Consider the following 23516-nt stretch of genomic DNA (forward strand, 5'->3'; position numbering starts at 1 on the left):
GTCAGGATTTTTGTTGTATTTTCCATTGTACATTATGAAAGTGGGAATAAAGAACTGGCCTGAGTAGCCTGTAGAAACTGAAATGAGGGACTAGATTTTTTTTCTCTGTTCCATTGTTGTTTACTTCTTGCTTTTTATGCGTTTACAGGAAATAAACTTTACAGAATCTCTAGGAATTTAATATATGCATTGTTACAGGTGGCTGGGGGTGGAGCCTAGCCGGGATGCCCAAGGGGACTGGAGGAGGGCTGGTACCTCCTCCCAACCACGAGTGGACGACCGCCCTGGTTTTGTTGGTGGCCTCAGGTAGGGGGCTGAAGAACCATGGAGCACAGCACTTCCTGGTGTGGCGGAAGTGCTGGGTGGAAGAAGAATGGGGACACCTGGAGGACTTCCGGGTGCACAGCCGGCACTTCCGCCACACGGGGGCGTGTCCAAGGAGGAGTGCCGGGAAGCAGCTGGAGCACATCCGGGATGGTATAAAAGGGGCCGCCTCCCTGCATTCGAGAGCGAAAGTCGGGTGGACGGAGCTGGAGAGAGGACTGGAGGCGGCCTAAAGGAAGGCATTAAGGACTGTGTGAGAGGCCCGGAGTTTTGGGGAATCGGTGCTGGAGGCACTGGGTTGTGCACTGGACTTGTAAATATTGTATATAGTTGTGGTGAATAAATGGGTGTGTTGGGTAAACAAACGCTCTCCGTCTGTCTGTGTCCGGGTCTCGTTCCACATCGCATATACAGTGCATGCATACTTCTAAGTGTATCTTATTTGGTGTTTAGTGCTCAGTGTTTTGTTTATATAAATAAAAATGATACAAATTGACAGATAGATAGATAGATAGATAGATAGATAGATAGATAGATAGATAGATAGATAGATAGATAGATGTCAAAGGCACTATATAATAGATAGATAGATAGATATCTGTGGGGGAAGTTGTGAGCAATGTCCAAAATTAAAAAAATGTCCAAAGAAACTAAATTATTACATGACAATAATAATAATAATAATAATAATAATAATAATAATAATAAAAGTTTGCAGAAAGGGAGTGGAAAACTGAGTTGCAACTCTGTTTACACCAGAGGTTGTATTAATTAATCCTAGTAAAACTGCGTTCAAACAGAGAATAATCTAATGTGACTCCTTGTCACTACTGCTGTTCTGTGTGTTGCTAATTCCACTCACCAACATGCTCAACAGCGACATTCTAGGGAACGTCCTGCAACAGGAGAACAGGGTGAGCCACCTGTTGTACATGAATGACTTGAGGCTATTTGCAGTAGCCAACTGGATCTAGAACTCAACATAGTCAAGACATTTAATGATGACATCTACATGGAATTTGAGTTAGACAAGTGCTCCAAAGTAACCATCAAACAAGGCAAGCTTATCTCAGAACTTCGCACAAAGTTAAACAACATTATCAAGATATGACATCTTGATCAGGATGAGGTTTGCAAATATCTAGGAAAAGATCAGAATGAAGCTATTCAGAATGGAAAAATGAAAGGGCAAATCTGAAATGAATACTATCACCAAATCAGAATCATCCTTGGCATTGAGCTTTAACTCAAAGAACAAAATGCAAGCTATCCAACAGCTTATCAGTGCCAGTGCTGCAGTAGTGCTTCAGGATCATCGACTGGATGGAGAAGAAAATCCAGGAGATGGATGGGAAAGCTGCAAATTAAGTATGGTGCATCCAAAAACTGACATTGACTTCCAACAAAAAGTGGTGGCTGTGAACTTGAGCTGTAGAGTTTATACAACAGTGAGATTGTTGGCCTTAGTGAATATATGAAGTTTGTAAGTGACAGCTACACCAGACTTATAATGAAACACGAAAAACAGAAGAGGAAGTGCTTTCTTGTGAAAATCAGCCAAGAAATCAAGTATCGATACTTCAAAATTCAATCCTCTTCCCCAGACAAGAACATCTAGTCTCGAGTTCATTAAGAACAAGATGAAACCTTCACCAACTGATGAAAATATCAACAACCTCTAGTCAAAACCACTCCATGGTCAATTTTAAAGACTGACATTGAACAACTATATTGACAAAAAAAAAAACTAGCCTTTGAATGGTTGCAAAGCTTTGGGCTGAAAAGCCAGACAGAGGGTCTCCTCATACTGTATAAGCTCAGAATCAAACACTTAGCACAAGCTATCTTCAGATGAACATTCTCAAGATGGATGTTGACAGCAAGTGCAGGATATGCCAGCAACAAGAAGACCACATGACTCATGTTGTTGCTGGATGCTCAGTGCTAGCACCAAAAGAATACACTCATCGACACAATCAGTTAGCAAGCTACCTGCAATGGTCAATGCCCCGTGAACTTGGCCTCCCAGTGCCTGATCATTGGTGCCATCACTAGCCTGAAAAGGTGGTCAAGATGGAGAACACCATTGTTATGTATCACATGGTTATGATCATTGACCATACCATTGGAGCTAACTGGCTGAATATCATTCTCCAAGACCAAAACAAGAGGTGATGTCTACTCAACAACGTAGCCATTCCAGATAATGCAAATTTCTCAGTGAAACGTGGAAGAAATACAAAGATCTTGAGACTGAGGTTTTGGGGAAGTGGGACACAAAGGCTCATGCGATCCTGGCACTTGCCACTGCTCGGCTAGGTCTCCAAAAATTTCTCGAAGAACTTCCTCGTAATGCAGGTGTCACCCAGGTGGAGAAGATCACCCTCCTCAGAACTACTCACATACTTCATCAGGTTCTGATCATCAGGCAATAATATCTAAGGAACCCAATGGTTTCTCGGTAAAATACAAGCAACACAAACTGAGAAAAAATGAAAAATGACTACTACTACTATTAATAATATTATTATTAATAATAAGAAGAATAAGAACAAGGAGATAAAGAAGAACAAATAGAAGAAGAAGAAGAATAACAAGGTAATTGGGACTATGGTACAAAAACAATAAATGAGATGTTTATAAAAAAAAGGTGTAATGCTCCGTCTCTTGAACTGGGTGGAAGCTACACTTACCTACCCAAGCAATGCCATGATTAGTCTCCTCCTGATTTTCATTTCTATCTTCTCTCTATCCTTTAATCTTTTGTGCTCATGCCACTTGAGCCCGTCATTTTGACTCCAGTCTCAACTCTGAACTCATTGACCTTATGGCTATGTCAACTAAAAGTTGCAAAGACAGAATGAAATGTCGAGGAAAAATAAAAATCTTAACTAGAGTTGTTAACCCAACCTCACGCAAGTTTTATAAGGTCACTCCAATGACGTCACACGCAACACATCCACATGTCCTTCTTGGAAAGGTGGCTATGACAACAACCAGAGTGAAAATGCACAAAATGACGGCACCCATAACAAAACAAAATGGTGATGATAAAATGTGCTTACACAGGCCTTCCAGGACAAAATGAATGTTAGCATCACATTCCTTGTGAAAATAACCTTCCTAATTAGATGTATACTTTTAACAAAACAGCTTCAATATAATTATTATTAAATCACCAGATGATAACACAAGGTTATGAATGGCTTTGGGAACCCCTGGGAATATCCTTGTAAAACGCTTCCTAGTGGCTGACGGTTTCCCTGCAATCCTGAATTCCACAATTCCCTTACGCTGATATTTTGCCCCCAGGGCTCTTATTCATTATGGTATACCATGCCGTTCTCTCTTAAACTCTATGAAGTGCCTTGAGCATGGGAAAGGCGCTATATAAATAAAATGTATTATTATTATTATTATTATTATTAAGAATTACAACTCACTTATCAGTTAGGAGCGTCTCCAGACCTACAGTGTGTGGTTCCACATTGTCCTCCATTCATATTTATTTCCCGGAAGTAAAATATCTTACAGTCTGACTCCTGTTCCGCTCTACCTATATATATTCTCTAACCTGCCAATCAAGTTAAAGACCATTCCAAGGTACTTCACATTTATAATGCAATTTCAGGGAGAAGATGTGGAAATGGTGCAGAGCTACAAGTAATGGGGGGTCCACATAAACAGCAAACTGAACTGATCTGGCAACACGATAAGGGACGGAGCAGCCTGGACTTGTCAAGGAGACTCAGGCCTTTTGGCGTGTGCAGCAATCAGGCCATAGTAGCCAATGAGCCGTCTCCTGAGGAAGTAATTTGTGCTTAAAAGAAGCACAACATCTGAGAAAACCAATCAGGAAAGCCTGCACCATCACAGGACGATGAACCCTGGACACACTGGAAGCTGTTATGGAAAAGAGGATAGTAGGCAAAACTGGATGAAAAATTCCCTACATCCCCTCCAGGAGGCGCTGCTCTTGGAGCAGTTGTTAGCCAGAGGCTCATTCCACCATGGTGTGCTAAAAAGCGCCTCTGGGGGGTCTTTTCTTCTCATTGCTATGAGGCAATTCAACCTGATGTACTAGTTAAGTGTATTTTTATTTATTTATTTATTTATTTACTCATTGATCGATTGAAGGTTAGAAGAATGATTACTTAACCTTGCATAAGAGACTGATATTTTGATTAGCAGTATTATTTTTCCTGTGAGTCTGTATTCTTGTTTTTTTTATGTTTCTGCTGCTGCATGCATTTCAATTTCCCCTTAGAATTAATAAACTAATCTAATACTTAAATTGTTTGCATAAACAGGGCTATTCAAAATGAAAGAGCAGATTTCAAACTGTATAAGACAGCAACACATTCCGCACATCACTGGATACAGGAAAGTTTTAAAATTCAACTTCAAGAAGATTCGAATGACTTCATTTTCATGCAAGATGGTGCCCTGCCTCATGAATGATGCCATACCAGGACAATGGATTGGAAGAGGTGGACAACAAGATCTTGCTCATTGTCTATGGCTTCCCAGGTCTCCAGACCTGACCCCTTGTAATTTTTATCTATGGTTGTACATTAAAGAAAGAGTGTTTGTTCTACCTATGCCCGCTAATCTTCAAGATTCAGTGATTCAGTCACTAGGGACCAGCTGACTCATGTGTGGCAAGAAATGGTCTATTATTTTGAGGTTTGTCGCGTTACACATAGTGCTCATGTTGAGTGCAGGCAACCTCAAGAACCATAGGACCAAACTTTGAACTTTCCTCTATCCAGTGATGTGCAGAATGTGTTTTGGTCTTATATGCAGGTAGTCCCTGGGTTACGGACATCTGACATAAGACTTACGAACAGAGCTGCAGCTGCTCCTTGATCTGTCTGGGGGACGTGACACAGACTCCTCAGTAACTGCTGTTCTGTCATCTTCGGCCTGGGGACGCTGCAAGTGGTGGCTGGACGGAGGCTGGAAGGGGTGGTTTCACTGCTTGCTCAGTGTAGTGTCCCTCGGGTGCAGGCTGGATGGGGTGGAGGAGGGCGTTTCACTGCCAGCCCACCACACACAACTGCCCCGTTTGTTCTCAGTGGGTGGTTGGTGATGCTGCAAGCGGTTACCCAGTTGTGGCTGAGCGGAGGCCATTGAGGGTGAATGGGGCGGCGGAGGGGAACAGTGTAGTAGAGCCTGTTGAATGGGGGTGGTGGTGGGGAATTCACTACCCACCTTTGGCCACACTGTGTTTGTTCTCGGTGGGCAGAAGCTGCAGGCAGAATACTGTAGTGGAGGTGACTGTGCGGTGGGCTGGTGGTGAATCGCTCCTCGCCGCCCCCATTCATTCTCAATAGCAAGCCTACTTGTACTTTTACGCACATAGCAAGAAGTCGTCTCTTGTCAGAACATCAGACGTGTTGACGACGGGTGCCTTCCTGCTGTGATTGCTTGTACAGTGCTGTGCAGAGGAGCTCATCTTAACCTTTTGTCTTCACCCTTCAACAATATGTCTGAAACACAAATCTGATGCGAGTGCTGGTGATATAGTAAAGAAGAGAAAAACCATCACCATTGAAACTAAAGTCGACATAATAAAAAGGTCAGAGAGGGGTGAAACTCCATCATTCATTGGCAGAGCACTTGGTTACAGTCGGTTAACAATAGCATTTATTAAAATAATGTACCTGTTCCAACTTACATACAAATTCAACTTAAGTACAAACCTACAGTCCCTATCTCGTATGTAACCCGGGGTCTGCCTGTAGTTTGTTTGAAATACATTTTTGAAATCTGCTCTTTTATTCTGAATAGCCTTGGTGTCTCAGCTAGTAGTCCAAAATGCTTGAAAAATCGATTTGCTATCTAAACCCACCATTCCATTGCAAGACACAGTGCCTAACACACACACTCACATATCTTGATATTGCAGCAAATGTTGAGTCCTCACTAAACCTAGCACATATAGTTTTGGAATGGGGAAGGAAAGCTTGAATACTCAATGAAAAAAAAAAATTCAGGAAGATGTAAAAAATTCACACTGACAAGCACAGGAGTAGTGGAACCCACTCTTGTGAGGCTTTTTGCTGAGCCACTAGAATACAATAAATTGAGCTGAACGCTTTGCTTTGGAGGCACATGATCCACTCTCTCATTCCAACCAAACAATTTGTCTGAATTCATGTGATGCCTTTCTTACAGAGGACTATCAGTTAAGTGTCCTCCACATCAATCTGGCCACTTGTGAACTGAAATCAAGACTTTTCTGTGCTGCTTCAGTTTACGCTCATATACTGTGGGAGCAGCAGTTGTGTCACGTGAACAGAGCACAGTGAAATGTTAAACCAGCATGCAACATGTCAACACTCTTCTAGCAGCATAGTCTTGAAAAGTGAAATATTAAGAATTGTGCTACATAAAGTAAAGATTGATGTGTCAGGTGAAAGCATGAAAAGTGTGACGCTATGTTGAGCTGTAGGAGAATTGTTGAAACAAAACATTAGCAAAATGAGGATGTGTTGATATCAGAATTGCAGACCATTGATTAATAGTGTAAGATTAACCCACAGGAACTTCTAGGTCCTTCGGCTCATATGCTACATCTCATTTCAACCTTAGAGAGCCCTGGAGGGCATGCTATTCAAGGTGCAGTCCATGAAGGTTAGAAGAATGATTGCTTAGCCTTGTGTAAGGGCAGATAAAAGAGAAACTGCACATCAGGAGGCAGTCAGCAGCCCCTTGACAGCACTCATTATGAAAGGCACCATATATCACTTAGTCTGAACAGTGAAGTTGCTGGTGGGAGTGAACTCATTTCCTTCCCTCCAATCATAGACAAGCAATTCAGATTTGAATAATGACGGGCAAAATATAACGTGATGTTGTACTTTCATGTTTTTTTGTTGTATGAATTATTGCAGATAAATAAGTTCTTTGTGAATTAATTCTCACAATATGCCTTTAAAATGGTCATGGCAAGAACAGTAGCAGAGATGATCATTGCTCTGTGGTAGGCCAATGGAACGAGAGGAAATGATTCAATGCATAAAGTGAAAGGTGAGTTAGAAGACTAGCTATTACAACATTTGAGCCATTAACAATAATTGTATGAAAGGAACTAAAACAAGTGACATCCTACATAGTTAAACTCTGCAGTTGTTTTTAACAAATTATAGATAGATAGATAGATAGATAGATAGATAGATAGATAGATAGATAGATAGATAGATAGATAGATAGATAGATAGATATTAATTTTAGTATAGTAGGCAGGATTAGATAGATAGATAGATAGATAGATAGATAGATAGATAGATAGATAGATAGATAGATAGATAGATATTAATTTTAGTATAGTAGGCAGGATTAGATAGATAGATAGATAGATAGATAGATAGATAGATAGATAGATAGATAGATAGTCATGTTGTTTTCCTCTCTCACACTGGAAGATGAGTTATGTTTCGGGAAGCTGACAAACTCCTGACACTGACAAGTGCTAACAAGCGGCTGTTAATCCACTCCAGTCACAGAAAGGCAGACGTATTTTCTCAAAAAGCGAGGCTGTCAAGCTTTGCCCCATTAACAGCACTATTACTACAAAAGCAGGGGGCCCCAGACAAAGATTTAGCTTTGAAAGTTAACCATGTGAAATTTGTACAGCAACCTTACAATGTTCCAGCCCTGGAAGACACGTCCCCAGTGTATGATAAGCAATCCACTGCATTTGCCTTCACTGCTGACCTGAGCGGCACACCGGGCAGACTTCACTCGCCTCCACTCATTGGCCATCCTCCGACTCTGGCTTGTATGTGCTGAGATCCTGCTGTGGATTAGTCGATTACACAAGGCTTCCATTACCTTCTACAGGGAGGCCTCGCTTGTTCTTTCCCTCGTGTGAATCCCCAAAATATCGTTTCTGGTTTATAGTACATAAAAACACCCAAAAGATCAACATTCCATTCCAGACCAATTTCTTCCTTAAACCCACTGTTCCGCTCTTTAAGGTTATGGTGTATATTTTATTCAAAGATGCCTTTTAAGATTAAGTTTTATTTCTTTGTCACATTGCATTCATTTGGTTTGAATTGCCTTCTTATCTGCTGATGTTCACACTGCAGCTAATTTTTTGCAGGTGATATATTCCAAAAATGCTGGAGGAAGTTCATCTCTCTACACAGCAATAAAAACTTTTAAATATATTTCAGACCATAGACACTGCATTGTTACTGTTGCTGCAACATTTTAACTGGGGGTCCATTGTTCTCCCTGGAGCAGAGGCTTATGGAGAGTCAACAATCATTCCAAAGATCAGTATACATTTTTTTTTTTGCTGAATATTTCAGTGAGATTTATTTGGTGCTCTGGGGACATTTTTATTTTTTTAATTACAAAGTCCTATTGGAATACATTTTGGAATTTTGTGTTAATGTAATGCAGCAAAGTTAAAATGCAATAACTTTTTACGGTTCGTGTGACTTGGATTCGGTTAACCCTTTGAGCCCTGCAAACCAGAAATGGAAAATTCCACAAATCTGCAGCTCAGACTGTCAGAACAGCAGGTCTTGGAAAAGGTTGTCTTTCTCTTGAAGAGTTTTTATTCATTTACTTATGTAATTAATTATTTAGTTAGTTAGTTAATTAGTTAATAATGAACAGCACTGTAAAGAACTGAACATGTGTGGAGCAGAAGAACTAATAGAAAAGAGCAGATTGTTTAAAGACACCTATCTGATTACGTGTGAACGCTGAATCATTTCACATATTTTACAATGGATTGCCTACCCACCCATGGCTTCCCACCACCCACGTTCTTGCTGATGGATTAAGCTTCATTTTCCTGACATCCTGAATTGGGTTGGCTGCCTTGATATTGATGACTTGTTATATAGTACTTTGTATCACTTAAACAAAAAATTGGTATTTACGAATGAACAATTAGACCCTAAATTATGTTTTAAATATTATATTTAAAGGTTCCCTCATATAACAAATCAGAAAACGAAGTAAAAAAAAAAAATGACACATTATTCATAACACCCTGAGTTGAGTTTGAAAATTTCCAGTTCTTGTATTAATTGTATTCATTATATAGTTCACTACAGATATTGTTGGTTTTCATTTCTGTTTATTCAGTTTCTACCTCGTTCTCTGGGTGTTTTAACAAATCTGTATTTGTGTGATGTCGGTTAGGTGGATTGGCGATTCTAAATTGGCCATAGTGTGTGCTTGGTGTGTGGGTGTGTTTGTGTGTGTCCTGCGGTGGGTTGGCACCCTGCCCAGGATTGGTTCCTGCCTTGTGCCCTGTGTTGGCTGGGATTGGCTCCAGCAGACCCACGTGACCCTGTATTCGGATTCAGCGGGTTAGAAAATGGATGGATGGACTTCTGTATTTAGCCATTGGTATGATCGCCACTTGTGTGTTAACTGAGAGTTGTTCACAACACTCGGCGCCTGCACTCACTTAAGAGCGCTGCACAAAATAGAAGTGGCATTGCATTGTCTTATTTTACAGTAGGAAGTGTTTCATTATATGAAGAAGAAGCGGAAAAAGACAAAGAAAGGACGAGAAGGAAAGGAAGAAGAAGAAAAAAGAAAGGAAGTAAGGAAGGAAAAAGAAGAAAGGAAGACAATGAAAATAATAGGAAGAAAAATGATGGAAGGAAGAAGAAGAAATAAAGGAAGCAAGGTGAAAGGAAGGAGAAGAAGAAGAAAAACAAGAAGAAATGAAGACAGCAAACAGAAGAAGAAAAGGGAACAGATGATTTTTTCTTTATTCTGATTTGTACTTTATTAATCAGTAATCAATAAATCATTGACAATGTCATAAATAAAAAAAATGTTTCAAATAAGAAAGATCACCTCATTAATCCTCAAGTTTACAAAACTCCCTCATGAGCACACTATCGTTCTACAAATGAATCCATATCTGTGGTCCTTTTGTAGAGTTTATATTCTAAAACACTCTGGCTTTCACAAGGCCATGAAGTATTCTTCTCATGTCACATTGCCTATTTAGTTTGAGGAAAGGAAGAAGAAGAAGACAATGGAAAAAGAACAAGAAAAAGACAATGGAAAAGAAGAAGAAGAGGTTTTCAATAATCCGAAAAAAGGCCATGAAATATTCTTATCATGTCACATTGCCTGTTGGTATTGATGAAAGGTAAAAGAGGAAGGGGCGGCACGGTGGTGCAGTGGGTAGCGCTGCTGCCTCGCAGTAAGGAGCCCTGGGTTTGCTTCCCGGGTCCTCCCTGCATGGAGTTTGCATGTTCTCTATGTCTGCATGGGTTTCCTCCCACAGTCCAAAGACATGCAGGTTGGGGGCACTGGCGGTCCTAAATTGTGCTTGGTGGGTGTGTATGTGTGCACGCCCTGTGGTGGGCTGGCACCCTGCCCGGGGTTTGTTTCCTGCCTTGCTCCCTTTTTTGGCTGGGATTGGCTCCTGCAGACCTCCGTGACTCTGTAGTTAGGATATAGAGGGTTGGATAATGGATAATGGATGGAAAAGAAGAAGATGAATTTGTGAAGAATTGAAAAAAAGAAACAGAAATGAAAGGATGCAGGGAAAGATTGGGATGCCAGGCTGTAGCCGATAGGACACATCAATCTTCAAGATTTCATAATCAAGATTAAATCATTTTGCTCCATTTTGCCTGTCCCCTTACATTCCCAGTCATAAGCTCAGATCTTCTAACAGTGGTCTTCTTGTTATTCCAAGAGCTATGCAAGTGTCAAAGAAGTGACCTTTTGTTGTTATTCACCAAAACATGTTGAATATGTTACTGATAGGGCAATGTCAGTCAAATGCCTGGTGGAACATTATTTTTGAAAACTCCTAAAAGAACTTGCTATGTTTTAGTTGCAGATTCTTCTAACAGATTATAAATGTACTGAAATATCATAAACTTCATGGTGTTGAAAGCTATTACTAATGTTCACGTTTCTGTGCTTTTGTTTCTGTTATTTCTGTAGTGGCCTTTTTGTGCCACCACCGGCTGCTGTCTTCCGAGTATTGCAAAGCTCTTTGAGTTCCATTCGTTTTATTGAAATGTTCCGTCAAACGCTTTAGTTGGTTTTGCTCACCTGACAGCATGAAAGAAGCAGCTGGGCTCCTAGATAACCTAACACTAAAATGTAAACTAATTTTAAACGTATGGACGTGAGAAAAGTCGAGATTATGATCAATTATGTCAAAGCCTATGGTATACAAATATAATGAAAAGGAAGAGAAAGACCACTTGACCATTACTCTGCACATGCAGACATCCCACGATAGACACCCCCCAGAATTTCACTAACTACTCTTCCCCATCACCTCCATATTGACTTGTAATTTATTCATGAAACGTTATAACCAAAGCAGAATTTGTTCACATCTGTTTAAACCAATGCTGCATCTTACACTCTTAAAAATTGTGGTCCTGTAAAGGCACTTTACTGGGTTGTGTGGTCTCTCTTGGACCCACTAATTTTCATTTTGAGAAGGGTTCTTGCATATAAAGTCAGTTCTTATATGTAGATAAAAGAGAAATCTTAAAAGTATAGTAGCACAGTAACGGATTAAGTCAACCTGAACTTAGCCTGCATTGTCGTATGCAGCAAGAGTCCCTTTAAGAGTCCTCATTGGTACTCAGCAGATCTCTTATCATCTGTTTATAGAGCCTGATGCTGATATAGGGACCAAAAAATGGTGGCCCTGTGGCATTGCTCTGAAGAACATCACTGGCACGTTTATTTTAAAGAGTATATATGAAAATTGCTATCAGATTACAAAAATATCACATCCGAGTTAAGCCAGCAGCCATACCACCTGCACTTCAGAAGAGGTCATCCACCTGAAGCTAAGTGTGTTGGGGCCTGGCCTGGAAAAGCTTGGGTTGCTGCTGGAAGAGGTGTTGGTGAGGGCAACAGGGGGCGCTTACCCTGTGGTCTGAATGGGGATCCCAATACCCCAGAGTAGTGACGGGGACACTGTGCTTCAGATGAGACATGAAATTGAGGTCCTGACTCTAAAGAGTAGGGTGTTTCCCAATGTTTAGGCTAAATTGTCCACCATGGCCTGGTCATTCTGGCCTCCTAATCATCCCCTGTCTCTAGTTGGCTATCTCTCTCACCACTTCACCATCTAATACTGTAGATAACGTGTAGTGAGTGTACTGGCACAGTAATGGCTGCTGTAACATCGTCCAGGTGGGTGCTACAGATTAGAGATGGTACAAGCTGGGTAGTGAGAAAAGTGCATTATAAATGTCAAGAATTATTGTTATTATTATCATTATTATTATTAACTTTACTAACAGAACAAAATGCAGAGGACAGAAAGATATGGAAAAAAATAATCCGCTGTGGCAACCCCTAACAGGAGCAGCCGAAAGAAGAAGATTATTAACTTTGCCAGATATCCAAATCTCAAATGAAGACTCACTCACTTTGCCACGACAAGATTCCATTTTTTAAAATTCCGTCCTGAAGCTTTGACGCGAACCTGGTTAATTTTCCTTCAGCTTTCAAAAAATGCAAATTCTGTAGTCTGATACAGAGACAGAAACTGCTTGCGGGCTTTGATACGAAATTCACTTATAACCACATATGGTTTGAATGGGACATTTCTTGACTTTATCCCCTACACCTTGATGCAAAACATAGCATTCTATGGTATTTCCCTCATTATAATAATTGCATATGGCTTAGATGTTGAGACAACCAGTCTACTATAACTTCCCTTGCACTTTTATGCATTGTACAGGAGCATAAGGAATTTTCTCCATTACAAAAAAAAAATAATAAAAAAAAATAAATAAATTGAACAGCCAACCAGCAAAGAGCAACTACATTAAGATGACCTTTTCAAAGGTGAATTCACTATACATATATATATGAAAATTAGACCCCCGTAACCCTGTGTTCGGATTCAGTGGGTTAGAAAATGGATGGATATATATGTAAGAAAGTTAAATATATATTGTATATATATATAAATACATGTATATACTATATATATATATATATATATATATATATATATATATATCCATTTTCCAACCCATTGAATCCGAATGAGGGTCTGCTGGAGCCAATCCCAGCCAACACAGGACACAAGGCAGGAACCAATCCTGGGCAGGGTGCCAACCCACCACAGGACACACACCCACACACACTAGGGCCAATTTAGAATCGCCAATCCACCTAACCTGCATGTCTCTGGACAGTGGGAGGAAACCCGAGCGCCCGGAGGAAACCCACGCAGACACGGGGAGAACATGCAGACTCCAAGCAGGGAGGACCTGGAAAGTGAACCCAGGTCTCCTAACTGCGAGGCAGCAGCGCTACCCACTGTGCCACCGTGCTGCTCTTTGGGGTTCATGTATTTGTAAATCTGACTCTGATGGAGTCAGTGCCTCACCAGCCCCTCACCGCACGTCACTGATATTTATTTTTTTATATATATGTGTGTATACACTGATTGTGTGCGTATGTGTGTTTCATCGATTAAACAAAGACATTTCATAAAGTGCAGCATCAAGAATTTTTGAAGAAGTCTACCCCCCGATGGAAAAGACGTTCGATTAGTAATGAATCCATAACACTGAAAAAAGTATAACATTGATGTTGTTCATTCAACGTAAATTTTCTCTTTCAAGCAACTTAAGATTAGTCATTTAGTGTTGTAGCTTGAAATATTGGGAAGCAAACCCAGGTCTCCTAACTGCGAGGCAGCAGCGCTACCATTGTGAATTGTGTGGTTCATTGAAGAACCTTTGCTTGACAGACGACCATTTAATTCTCTGAAGGGTTCTTTGCATATGAAGTTGGTTCTTGTGCTGTGATAAACATCCTAATATGTAGAAAAATAAAATAAATAAACCCTGAAATCTTTAATGTATGGTGGGCTACCAGGCAGGACACTAACTGATTAAGAAAACCTGTATTGTACCTGTGTTATTGCATGCGTGACAAGTCCTTTTCAAATCACGACCTATTGGTATTTCAGAACTCTGTTGTCATCTATTTCTGGTTATTTAACTGTATGGAGCCTGTTACAAATATAAAGAAATAAAAGTTCTTTCTAGAACGTTCATGTGGATGGATCTTTCAGGAGCCAAAAATGGTTTCCCTCTGGCATCATGCCGAAGAACTTTTCGGGCACCTTTATATTTAAGAGTATATATGAAAATTGCCATTGTCAGAATGAGTGCCATGGTTAGAGTCAGACTGTACGGAGACTTAAAAGAGTTTATTTATTTAACTCAGTTAAACGTTGACCTCAAACTGAAAACACGGACATTCGTATATGTGTGTATGTGTTATAAACAATCCAGTATGTAGAAGTTACTTATAGGATCACCAACAGAAAACCTCCAAAAGCCATCTGCACTGTATGGGACACTTTTATTATCTTTCATTATTACTTGGCTGACCCCAGGGCCAGATTAAGACCTCTAGAGGACCTAAGCACTTAAAAGATTTTGGTGCTCCCATATATGTATGAACTGCACTCAGCCTCAGTGGAGGACTGAACAGGACCGCTGACGTGACCAAGACAAGAACGATCAGGTGAGCCTCTGTGGACCGAGTGGCAGTTGGAATTTTGTTGTATTCCCAAGATGAATATATAGCATTAATCTCTATTATTATTATTATTATTATTATTATTATTATTATTATTATTATTATTATTATTATTATTATTATTACTATTACTGCATATATATGTATGTATTTTTTCATTTAATATGTGACCCCTTTTTTGTAGAACCTGCACTTCAGCTGCACCATTTCCAGTTTTGCACCACGTGATCCTTAGTAAATCCAGCAATGGAACATTTCTGTGGTGCCCGTACCCCTCATGCCCTAAGCACGTGCTTCTTTTACTTAATGCTTAATCCAGCCCTTGCTGACCCCTTTATCCAAAGCGACTTACAACAGCGGTTACATTTCTTTTGTATTTCTGACAGGTCACACAGCATCAATAGCAGGATCTGAACCCACAAACTCCGGGAGTGAAGTCCACGCCACTACGCCCCTCTGCCTGCCTAGTTCAATCACAGCGCCTGTTCATTCACACTGCACACCCAGGCGCGCTTTCAGTGACTTGTGCATGAATGAAGTTTTGTGACTTACTGTGCGTTTAAATTACTTTGGCATCCCCGTCATGTTTGCATTTAGGTTCAATTTAAAGGTCTAATATTTAATCCCGCGTTTCTTTTTTATTGCTGGTTTCTCTGACCTGGGCACATTCCACGCCTCATCCAATTTGTTTTCCCTCTCACTTTGTTTTAAACACCAATAGTAGAAATGAAAACGTTCTTAAACTCTACATTAGTAATGAACAGAGAAAAGAGTCCTGTAGATGAACGTATGCAACTGTTGCAGATCCCCGCCTGTTATACCCAATCATGTAAATGATTTATATATATATATATATTTTTTTTAATTCTTGCGGCATAAATAAACTCACGTGCGGTTTATTGTGTATGATCTACAAATATTGAACTCTCTTGCAGACTGGAGAGGTTTCTGCATATCCCAAACATTCTTGTTGTGGTTCAAAGGCGTTTGAAATAATAATAACTATGGTGATGATAACACGTTTGGCTGTGGAGTCGCAATTTATTGCTAATATGTTTTCAAACCAGGGTCGCACCTGCATCTCGTTTCCGAGGACAGCAGGGGGTCTGACTGTGTCAGCCTCTCCAGACAGACTGTCAAGGCGCCGCCGCCTCACCCTGCCGGGGCTGCCGGTGCTTCTGCACGCCGCCCAATTAGCTGACCTACTAATGCGGCGCAATTGAATGCTAACTGCTCGTAGGGCAATGGCTCGCAGGTAGGTCGGAAGCTGGCTTGTAGCCACGGGCAATGGAATCTTTTCACAGTCTTTATTAACGTCAGTCAAGGAAAAGGTTTAGTTTTGAAATAAATAAATTATATACACGGAAATGATACACTCGAGCAACAGACATTTCTAAGGTATAATAACAATAATATAATAATACATAGTCAAGCAAGCCGTTTAATTTCGGTCAATTAAATGAATTAATATAGGATCTGTAAACTTTTTTGATTATTTGATTAATTTTAGTATCGAAAACCAAATTTATATTTTTGGTGGTGGTGGGTTTATAATAATTGGCCATAAGCCATAAATGTGGACTGTTTCGCTAACGAAAGCATTGATTCATTCATTCAGACATCAATTATGACTATAAGTTCGTAAAGATTTGACTGACGGTAAAGATTTTGCTATTATACTCCGTTTTCTGATCCTCAGCAGCAAAAAGCCAGCATTGAAGATGAGGATGACAGACACACGCGTTTATACACTGAGAGCAACATGCGCATCATATGAAGTGCAACACATAGACGAGGTGAAAGAAACAGTTCAGCAAATGCATGGAAGAATCCCTTCATAACACGTTACTATTAGGTGGAATGTACAAAATCTTAAGGACGTGACAACGAGTGCAAAATGAAACTGTATAAATGTGAAAAGAATAATTAGAAGCTAGTGATCATTTCACACATTACGCAAGCGTGCGCCTAATCACATCCTTTAAGCATTTTCTTTTCACATGAATACTATGAAAGGAAGGAATAGGAATTTCTGGACATTTGCATTATAATTGTTCTAAATTTTTTCAGTTTCTTTCTTTCTTTTTTCTTTCAAGATTACGATATTTGTCTGTTCCTTTTTCTATATCTATCTATCTATCTATCTATCTATCTATCTATCTATCTATCTATCTATCTATCTATCTATCTATCTATCTATCTATCTATCTATCTATCTATCTATTATATAGTAGCTTTCACATCTATCTATCTATCTATCTATCTATCTATCTATCTATCTATCTATCTATCTATCTATCCAATGTCCAAGGAGATGAAATCTGAAGAGACCAGCAGATTACTACTATGGGCGTCTATGTCATCAAGGTGGAAGGTGGAGACATTGGAGTCTATGCAGATGTTGGAATTGTTATCGACAGCGTCATCATTCTGGACAATCTGAACACTGGAGTATGAGAATTTCTCCTCGGGATTAGTAAAGTATCTATCTATCTATCTATCTATCTATCTATCTATCTATCTATCTATCTATCTATCTATCTATCTATCTATCTATCTATCTATCACTGTAGCAAGAGCCTGCATAATGATGTTAGGGATGATTTATGCACTAAACTTGCAGTATCTCAAAGAGCTAAAATGCTACTATGAATTTATGCAAAAACTACTGAAGCAAATCAATGCTAAAAGACTGTCCCCTAAACGTTTTGGCCTGAACAACATGATATGTGCAAATCGGTAGTGTCTGTTCTTGTTTTGTAAAGCATTTCTGTAATACTCTTAAAGAGAGGATTTTGTTCTGTTGTAAAGTTGTACTTTATGATATTCTTCAAACGCGCAGTTTCATTGTATGTCAACATTCTGGCAAAGCAACATTTTTGTATACTTTTCATTGACAATAAAGCTTTGTTTCAAATTTTAATATCTATTTTTACTGTCCTAAATTTGAATTTTTCAAAGTTTAACAATAGCTTAAATACATTAATAAATACTATTTTTTCATTTGATGCAGTTTTTTTACTCAAAAATATGTATTAGCAATTACTAACATTAAACTCAGATTGAGTTCATTTTACTTAAAAAAAAATAAATTCTGGAGACCATTTATGTAAAAAATTGAAGTAAACTGAACTTGCATAACTAGTTGCAGTAAGGCAAAATTATAGTCAAATCTACTGAAAATAAATGAGCTGATAGTACTAAAAACATTTGGTAAATATAATGTAATTATATATAAGTAGATTTACATGAATACATTTCGTGCAACAACTTACCTTAAAAAAATTAATTAATTAATTTCAAAAAAACATTTTTTTTCAGTGCACTCAGACACTCACACACATACATTCACTTTTTCCGAAGCCTTAATCTAATATGCTGGTTAAACACACTAAAGGAAAAAGCCAAACAGAGATGTTGGAATGGCTAGTAGGAGGCGCAAATAACAAAAGTAAAAGACGACAAATAACTACATAAATAAATAACGCACACTTGCAGAAGCCGAGGTGTACTTCAAGTTGGTCCTTACATTGCGATGAAGAAAGGGTTACGTAAAAACTACAGCACGTCAACAAAGTAACAATAGATTCAGACACTACTCACCATTAAACACACGACGAAGACTGCATCTCGAATTTGGGATTCTTTACTTTATTACATTAAGGAGTCACCTTCAATGAAACTGACTGAAGACGGATTTCTATTACCGTGACGTTCAGATATACTGATGTCTTCCTCTTAGTCATTTGTTTGTTTTCAATTTACTGCTGGCTGTATTTTATTCTATTTATTTTATATTTATTGCACGCTTTAATGTACTTTGGCTACAGCAATACTGATGTTGTTTTAATAAATTGACACTGACATTGACTGTTTTGTTACTTTTACATAAATTATAGTAATTTATCGCTTGTTGAAACTCAACAAAAATAACACAAGAAACCTTGAACGAAGTGCGGCGTTATTTTCTAAAACTACAACACAAAGCTGATCGGTATCCCGGATTTACGACACACAGCCACTGAACGTGTGACACGATTAATAAACTTCTGATGCAATGTTTTTAAATCACATTGACTTCAGCTAGACATTTGATTTAGTCAGCAGGGAGACCTTTCCTCACGGATGTTATTGAACTATTTTCATTATGGCACTTAGCTGAAAGGCCCTCTCAAAGTTGTCATTAGCGTTCAGAATCATTTGAAAGAATGCATAGCAAATGTGATCCACACAGAGCGCCTTCGTCATTTAAGAAATGGAGTTTACCAGGTGGAGGACGAGGGCACGTCAGTGTCAATAGGTGTTAAAATGACAGAAGGACTGGAAGCCCTCTGCTGTTTTCACAATATAATCAGGATATACGTCACCGCGAGGTCAATGTTACTGATATTAGCTTGGAATAAAAATGTCACAAAAGTTGTCCACGGTTATGAATAGACAGTAAGTATAGTTACGAATTAATTATCCTAGAAGAGAAACTCGACCGATATATAAAACACTCATACTTGAATAATGTCAGAAAAGAAAATATATATTCCGTTGAATATGGCATTGACTTCAGATAAATGGAAGAAAAGCGGCTCTATATTGTGTCTAAACACAGGAGATAACAAACACAAAAATGGAATATAAACACTAGAAATTATCAAATTATCTATACAGTGCATACATACTTCTAAGTGTATCGTATTTGGTGTTTAGTGTTTAGTATTTTGTATATATATATATATATATATATATATATATATATATATATATATATATATATATATATATATATATATATATATATATATATATATATATATATATATATATATATATGATACAAATTGATAGATAGATAGATAGATAGATAGATACTCGTAAAATACATAGTTCTACGATGAAATATACAACTCCTTAAAGTACCATACAGTGCCATTAAATAACTTTTCTTTTTAAGATTACAGTTATGAGATTGAACGACAGTGGAAAATTCGATTAAGAAGTCCGTCTTTATTCCCCCGGCTGCACCAACAGTTTATTATTTAGGTTTTTTCTTATCTTACCCGTTAGACTTGCATTGGGGTGCATCTTGGTCAGATTTGCAGGTATATGTGACAGTATATTCCTACTACTACTGTACTATTAGTACGACCACTAAAATAAGCACTAAGGGGTATTACTTCACTTCACATAACCTTCCACTCTTAGCGCAAGTCCTGCTCACGACATGGCCATATACGTGCGGATTTTACTTGACGCCTATTAGTTCCCCTTCCTCAATTCAGTTCTGCATAGTTAAAATGCATTTAAAATCTCATTATGGATGGTTAGTATCTATGTTTTAAATCCACGTCCGTTCCGATTGCGGTTTTGTGAGCAGCTGTTTAACAGGACGACAATGGTGGTCCAGTCAATCGCGATTCAGTTTCCAATATGTGCATTTTGAATGGAGCTTTGAAAGACGGGTCCATGCGGGTAACTAATTTTGAGATTGTTTACAAATTAACTTATTTGAAGAAATCTTAAAAACGAATAATGTTCTAAAAAAAAACAAAAAAAAAACGTTTATAGTCCATGTAATTTTTATTCAATCAAAGACAAATATTTCCTTGCAAATCAGACTCTTCTGTCATTGAATCTTAAAACTGCCGGTTCTTTAGAGGCATTTTACTGGGCTGTTAGATTCCACGTAGAATCTTTGCTTGATAAAGAACCATTTCGTTCTGGGAAGAGTTCATTGCATATACAATTAGTTGTTTGGCCTTTGAAAGTGGGCCTAATTTGTGAACAAAACTGAGGCAAAATAACACCTTTTATTAATAAAGGTGTCAACTTCTAATGTCATCCATAAATGACAACCAGGGTACGTCGCTTTATTTACTAGCATATAGAATTCTTTATTGTCATTAATAATATAAAGTGTGAACAAAACAGAAATGTTTAATGTCTAGTAGGCAGGATACTATCAGATCCAGAAAAATTGGACTCAGCCTTGTGTGACTGTAAGCAGCGAGTCCTTCTGAAATCATGAAGCTACTGGGACTATCATCTATTTATGGAGCCTGTTAACGGATCGAAATACATAACGGATCTTTCTAGAACCTACATGTGGACGGCTCCTTTTGGGAACCAAAAATGGTTCTTCTGTGGCATCGCTCTGCAGAACTACGTTGACACTTTTATTTTTAAGAGTGAATGTTTTTTTTTCTTATTTCACTTTAAAAAAATGTGTGCACAATCAGGAGGAAAATAGCAAAAATGTAATTTTTAAAAATAGTAAAAGTTTTAGGTTTACAGTGTTACCTTTCCTGATGATGATGATGATGATGATGTGTATTATTAGAATTATTACAGGTTTACAGGGTGACTTTACTGATTATGATGATGATGATTGATTATTATTATTATTACAGCTTTACAGCGTCACTTTTCCTGATGATGATGATGATGATGATGATGATGATGATGATGATTACTATTATTATTAAAGGTTTACAGGGTGACTTTACTGATATGGTGATGATGATGATGATGATGATGATATTATTATTGTTGTTATTATTACAGGTTTCCAGGGTCACTTTACTGATGATGATGATAATATTATTATTGTTATTATTGTTATTATTGTTATTATTATTATTATTATTATTATTATTATTACAGGTTTACAGGGTGACTTGACTGATTATGATGATGATATTATTATTATTATTATTATTATTATTATTATTACAGGTTTACAGCGTCACTTTCCCTGAGAATTATGATGATGTTTCTGATTGTACACGTTTAAAGGGTGACTTTACTGATATGATGATGATGATGATATTATTGTTATTATTATTACAGGTTTTCAGCGTCCTGAAGATGAGGATGATTAATTTGTTATAATTGTTATTTTCACAAAACCACAGTTCACCTTTATGTCTATTTATATTCATGCAATAATTTTGTGATCAGGATGCAAATAACTTGTAAGTATAAGAAAGTGGTAATTACTTCAAAAAGGACTTAACACTTGCAACAACATTTTGGCTTCGTAAGATAAATGCGGAGGCTGCAGTCTTGTGTCCCGTGCATGCAAAGCTACTTCTAGTAAACTGAGCGTTAAGACAGACTGATATAAAATTAGCAGAGTAACTCAATAAATCACAAATAAAGAAATGCCTCACGTGAACTGAAGATTATCAACATGAAGATACATTTGAATCTAAAATTACAGACACTGAAGTAAAAGCAGCCCAGCTCTGACATTATGATACGATTCTTAAATTTGATGCGCACTCACTCTTAAACACGTTGGTACTTTAATGGCACTTTATGGTTCTTTACCTTGCTGAACCCTCTCTTGACAAAGCACCGTTTCAATCTTTGAAAGAGTTTTTACATTTGAGTTTTTGTGTTCTTTGGTAGACCTCCCAAAATTTAAAAAAAAAAGATCTTGAAATCTGTAATGGTAAGCTACCTTTTGAGAAAACGTGAACTTCTCCTGTGTGATTGTGAGTCCATTGCTATTTCACAAATCTGTTGTCATCTATTTATGGTGATTTACTTATGGAGCCTGTTACAGATCTAAATTAATAAAGTTTTTTTGTTTTTTTTTTCCGGACCTTCGTGTGGATGGGTGTTTTGGGGACCCAAATGGGTTCGCCTATATGGCATCACTCTGAAGAGCCACACTGTCTCCTTTAATTTTAAAAGTTGCGAGATGTTCAGTGATCTCATGTTAAGTTGTCTTCTAAATGAAGTGTTTTCGCCGTGGAAATCTGTTCAAAACGGGACTTATGCATCTTTAACAGCATCTTCATCCATCCATCCATTATCCAACCCGCTATATATCCTAACACGGGGTCACGGGGGTCTGCTAAAGCCAATCCCAGCCAGCATAGCAACTTTTAATGTTTTATTCCAATTTAATGTGGCGTAGAGAAGAAGGCCCTCGACATTAAAGCACGAGGGTAGCTCAGTTCATGCCTCGGGTTCACTGTGAGTAAATGGCTTAAGTCGATCCTAATCCATTTGTTGAAACGATAAATAAAAAAATAAATAAATAAATGTTGAAATAGTTTCTGGTGTGTGTACCCGCATCATGTGAGTGATAAAATTATAAAAAGGCACCACAGACTAAAATTCAGTTATGGAAAGCACATTGTCTGAATGGTAAGGCAGGTAAAAGAGTTCAGTTTTAAACTTTAATAAAGTAAATCCACAATTAAACACACACACATTACCCAGACGTTGCAAGTTAATTCAACTGTATAGAAAAAGAAAAGACAAGTTGTGCGTGATGTTCTGCCCTTAGCTTCATATACTGTATACAGTAGACAGTGCAGGTGCAAAATAAACACAATAGATGACAGTCTCGATTGTAAATAAACCGTGCACGGCATAAGCGTTTTATGAACTGCACAAGGATCCTCGGCCCAAAGTCAAGAAGGTCACTGTACATATTGGAAAAGATTACCCTGCATGCCACCTCTAACAGATATTTCATTTTCTTGCTAGGGAAGGTTAACACGATGGAGATTACTGACGTGCCTTTCTATCTAAACAGGCCGGGGGTTACCGAGTTACCGAATGTATGTAAAATATACGACATAGCGACACAAGGCCGTGTGATCGTCCACACCTGAGACGCGTGGCTTCTCCTATAT

The 23516-nt window shown here is 38.3% G+C and overlaps 1 protein-coding gene across 1 annotated transcript in view; it reads right to left on the bottom strand.

The window, feature by feature from the left end:
- clcf1 (cardiotrophin-like cytokine factor 1) overlaps positions 1-23516 on the bottom strand; it is a 57582-nt gene that overhangs the window by 32211 nt on the left and 1855 nt on the right. The gene's annotated exons all lie outside the window — the stretch shown is intronic.

This window comes from Polypterus senegalus, chromosome 10 (assembly GCF_016835505.1).
Source record: "Polypterus senegalus isolate Bchr_013 chromosome 10, ASM1683550v1, whole genome shotgun sequence".
Classification (NCBI taxonomy): Eukaryota; Metazoa; Chordata; class Cladistia; order Polypteriformes; family Polypteridae; genus Polypterus; species Polypterus senegalus.